Here is a 5,614-nt window from a genome sequence, read left to right on the forward strand (position 1 = left end):
AAAACAAAAATATTAATAAGTGCAAAAAAAAAAAAAAAGCCCAACAACAACATTGTGTCCCCAGAGTGTAGCAGTGGGTCCAGAAGAGAGAAACAAAAGAGATTTCATTCAACAAACATTTATTACCAACAAGGAACCTTTGGAAACCTAGAGATAACAAGCTGAAAAGTGACACAGTTTGTCTTGTGATTCCAACAACTTGGGGAATTCTCAATATGGAAACTCCCTCCATTGATGGAAATAGGCAGTTTGCCTATAAATATAGTCCTAGAGAATTACCTGGGGCACTTAGAGGTTAAATACTTATATTGATATAAAAGATGTAGTCTTATCTCTCATTAGATTCTAAGGCAATCTTCCTCTGCCTACTACTACATACTATACTTTTTATGAATTACATGCTATTATAAATTAGGTTAGATGATATATAACTTTAATAACTTTTTTTTTCAGACCTGTTTCTTCAGACCTATCTTCAGATATGTTTTCTATCTTTCTAATGCACTTATTTGTATCACGCTAATGCATTAATTGTATATGAAGTTTTCTGTGTTTAATCTTATCCTTCTAGCAAACATAAACTACATGCTACTTGAGGGCTGAGACCCAATGTTTTACCTGAAGTGTTCAAGGTTTTTATCTTCCCTGTATCCTTCGCACATGACAAAAACTTATAAATTTTGCTAAACTGAAGGGGGAAGAATAAGATAATCCTTACCACAAAAGACCAACAAATACCCAGTTTACCCAATTCTTGAAGTATGGAAATTAAGTGAACAGAAATAATATCTATCTGACCTCACCGAGGTACTGTGAAGATGACTTGAATCATTGTTAAAATTTTTTGAGATACAAAAGGATTAAAAATAAGCAATTTACCAACAATGTAGTAGTACAGTAGAAAATCCAGGAGGGCTGATTCCAATCCCAGATCTACCCTATGAAATCTAGGAAAAGTTGCTTTCTTTTTCTATCAGCTTCCTTACAGCTTATTTGACTTTATCTCTCTCACTTCTAAATTTTTAATCATATGCTTTCTGGTTAAGAATCCAAAGCCTTTATTTGTTTGTTTGTTTTTTAATTTAATTTTATTTTCAGATTCACATTTTCTTCCCCCTACCTACCTATTCCACCAATCAAGAAATCAAAATCTTATTACAAACAAGAAGAGTCAAACAAAATTCCCACATTGATCATATTCTATTCCTCTTACTCCCTTCCCTCCCAAAAAAGTCTCAATCTGTTCCTTCTATCAAAGAGGTAGGTAACCTATTTCACCTGGAATCCTCTGAGATTATGGTTAGTCATTGTACTGATGAAAGTACCTAAGGATTTTCAAAGTTGTTTATCTTTACAATATTGCTGTAATTATAAAAATTGTTCTCCTGGTTCTGCTCACTTCACTCTATATCAGTACATATAAGTCTTCCCAAGTTTCTTCAAAATTGTTCCCTTCATCATTTCTTATAGCATGACAGTAGTCTGACCACTTACATATGCCATAATTTCTTCAGCCATTCCACATTAGTTTCCAGTTCTTACTACCATACCAAAAAAAAGTCTCTGTGCTTCCATTTGTGACAATAGTTCTTCCAAGTCATTCCCCTTAAATGTTAACTTGGCAAGAGTTCTCCAGTAGATTTATTGTTTAACTTTTTTTATGACTTAAATAAAGACATGAATAGCACATATATCAGATTTACATATGACATGAAGCTGGGAATGAGGAATACCTTGGGTGATAGAGTAAAGATCCAAAGAGAGCTTGACAGGTTCTATCATTTGGCTGAGTCTGATAAGATGATATTCATTAGGGATAAATGTAAAGTCTTATACTTTGGTTCAAAGAATCAATTTCACAGTAGAAGACAGAGTTAGGGAAGGCAGGGCTAGCCAGCAGTTTGGGAAAGATCTGGGAATTTTAATAGATTGTAAATTCAACATAAGTTCAGTTTCAAGTGCCATGTTTAGAAAGAATATTAACAAACTGACCCTGAGTTCATGCCATTTAGCTAGCAATTGGGGATAGTCAGCCTAGAGAAGAGAAGACTCCAGGAAAAGCTCCATGTTCAAGATCTGAAAAGGCTTTTGTGGAAGAATGAATAAAAAAGTATTTATTCACTATTTACTAAGGGTTAAGCATTGTTCTAGAAGACAGAATAGACATGTTGTGTTTGGCTTCAAAGGGCTGAACCAGGATCAATAGGTAGAATTTGCAACAAAGATAAATTTAGGTTTGATAACTTTTCCCAATTGATAAATGGTCAAAGGGATATGAATTGACAGTTTTCAGATGAAGAAATTAAAGTTATTGTCATAAAAAAAGATGTTCTAAATTACTATTGATTAGAAAACTGCAAATTAAAACAACTCTGAGGTACTACCTCATACCTATCAGATTGACTAATGTAGCACATAAGGAAAAATAATAAATGTTGAGGAAGATCTGGGAAAATTGGAAATACTAATGCATTATTGGTAGAATTGTAAACTGACCCAACCATTGTACAGAACAATTTGGAACAATGCCCAAAGGGCTATAAAACAGTGCATACCCTTTAATCAGCAATACCACTACAGGTCTGTATCCCAAAGAAATCATACACAAAAAGTGGGAAATGACCCACATGTACCAAAATATTTATAGTAACTCTTTTTGTGGTGGCAAGGAATTGGAAAATGAGGGGATGCCCATCAATTTGGGAATGGCTGAACAAGTTGTAGTATATGAATGTAAGAGAATATTATTGTTCTGTTAAAAAAAAAAAAAAAAGATGAACAGGCTGTTTATAGAATGGCCTGGAAAGATTAACATGAACTGATGCCAAGACAACAAGCAGAACCAGGAAAACATTGTACACAGAAATAGTGAGACTGTGAATTGATCAACTGTGACAGACTTAGTCCTTCTTTCAATGATCCAAGACATCCCAATAAAATTTGGCTGGAAAACAGCATCTGCATTCAGAGAGAGAACTATGGAGATTGAATGTAAACCAACACATGCTATGTTCCCTTTTATTCTTTTTCTTCCATTTTTTTTTCTCTTGTGGTTTTTCAGATTTCAGAAAAACCTGAAAAGATTTACATGAATTGATGCTAAGTGAAGTGAGCAGAACCAGGAAAACATTGTACATGATAACAGTAATATTGTGCATTGATCAACTATGATAAACTTAGCTCTTCTCAGCAATCCAATTGTCTAAGACAATTTTAAAAAATCTCATGATGGAAAATGCTATCTACATCCAGAGAAAGAACTATGGAGTCTGAATGCAGATCAAAGTATACTTTTTTCACTCTTTTTGGCTGTTTTTAATTTCTTGTGGTTTTTTCCCTCTTTGTTCTGATTCTTCTTTCACAACATGACTAATGTGGACATATGTTTAATATGATTGTAAATGAATAACCTATTGAGGTTGCTTTGAAGGGAAGAAGGGAAAATGGAAATCAGCCTTTTATTTTCAAAATACACACAAAAATAGTTTTCAACATTTACTCTTGTAAAACTTTGTGTTCCAAGTTTTTCTACCTCCCTCCCCACCACCCTCTACTCCTAGACAGCAAGAAATCCAATATAAATTAAATATGTTCAATTCTTTTAACTATATTTCCACATTTATCATGCTGTACAAGAAAAATCAGATCAAAAGGGGAAAAAAATGAGTAAGAAAAACCAAGCAAGCAAAAAATAACAACAACAAAGGTGAAACTACTATGTTGTGATTCACATTCAGTTCCCACAGTCCTCTCTTTGGTTGCAGATGCCTCTCTCCATCACAAGTTAATTGGAATTGGCCTGAATCACTTCATTGTTGAAAAGAGCCTCTTCATCAGAATTGATCATCACATAATCTTGTTTCTGTGTACAATATTCTCTTGTACTCATTTCGATTAGCTTCAGTTCATTTAAGTCTCTCCAGATCTTTCTGAAAATCATCATGTGGATCATTTCTTATAGAACAATAACATTCCATAACATTCATATACCATAACTTATTCAGCCATTCTCCAACTTATGGGAATCCATTCAGTTTCCAGTTCCTTGCCATTACAAAAAGAGCTGTTATAAACATTTTTGCACATGAGAGTCCTTTTCCCTTTGGAAATCAAAATCTTATAAAAATAAATGTTGAAAACTAATGAACTTTAAAAAAAAATTTATATTCTCCAACTCCCTCCCCGCTAACCCAACATAACTGACTCCTGTTTAGGGCAAAGGGGTTCTTCAAACTGCAACCTATATTTCTCACCCCCTAGCCTTCTGGCCCCATATTCTATAATAACAGTCCTTATTATGGTTTTCACCTACATAAGACTTTAAAATTTATGAAACTTTCTGTGAGGCAGGTAGGCTATTTTTTCCCTTTCAACCTTACTTCTTCAAGTGGAATGTTGGTTAGGCTGCTCTGAAATCTGTACCCCATGTCAAAGATCATCAGATCATAAGATTCAGAGCTGGAAGGAACTTTGGAAATAATTTAATCTAACCCTCATTTTCAGAAGAGGAAATTGAGGTCAGATATTCTCTTAAAATCAGTGAGTCTTCCTCTCTCCTGCCATCATCTTCAAATCTCTCTCCCTCTCATGTTCTCTATTCAGTCTTGAAGAGAACCTTGCTCTGCCCTCTTTCCGTTCAGTCCCAATAGAATGGTAGATTAAACTGGCTAAGTAGACAGGAGAGATGCCTGGATTTCAGGAGTCTGCTGTTTGAAGTCGAGGCAGTCATTCCTAAACGATATCCAGCCCCTGCTTCTTTTAAGCTCAGTTCCAGTGCTTTCCCCATCCTCAGATCCTTCCAAAGGGAACTCTCCCCACAAAATCTTTCACCTCCAGACTCTGCAATTTATTAAGGTAGAATCATTAACGCAATCATTTTATATTTGTGGAAACTGAGGCCCCAGGAAGGAAAGTGACTTGTTAAATAGGAGCACAATCAATATTAGAACTCAGATCTCTTGAGAGATTTGGGAGTAACGAGCCTTCCAATACCTAATATAAGGACTGGATGAGAAAGTCGGGGGCTTAAAAACAGGAACGGGGTCCAAGGAGAAAGTACAACGAAGGCGGGGTGAAGGTAGCGGCGTAGGTAGAGCTGCAGGGCATAAAATGAATCTGAAATTTCCCTTTAATGATCCTCAGATCTGAGCCTCTGCTTACCCTCAGCCCAAGGAGAAGGAAGTGCACCCACATCTACAGAGGCTACCTCTAGCCTCCTTTCCACCTGCCCCCTCCCCATCCTCCCCAGGCTGGACGCGGGGGATGGGGGGGCGGACAGGAAGATTGGCCCGGGGCCCTCTTCTGTAGCTCAACCCCGCTAGCGCCAGGAGGGGCGTGTCTGCCTCAGGCTGCCTGCTCATTGTCTGGGAGCGGAGCTGGGGGTGGAGGGGCGGAGGGGGGAGTCAAGGGGAGGGGCTAGAAAGGAGGAGCAAACTGGGTTGGGGCGGGGGAGATGCTGAGGCTCCCGGGGCGGAGGAGAAGTAGGAGGCGTTGGAAGGGAGGGAGGGAAAGGGGCATCTGGAGGCTGGGTGTCTCTTCTCTCCACTGGATTTTCCCGTGAGCTGTGAGTGAGCCGGTTTGGGCTGGGCTGGGCTGGGCTAGGCTGAAGCTGGGG

Source organism: Antechinus flavipes, chromosome 4 (genome assembly GCF_016432865.1).
Source record: "Antechinus flavipes isolate AdamAnt ecotype Samford, QLD, Australia chromosome 4, AdamAnt_v2, whole genome shotgun sequence".
Classification (NCBI taxonomy): Eukaryota; Metazoa; Chordata; class Mammalia; order Dasyuromorphia; family Dasyuridae; genus Antechinus; species Antechinus flavipes.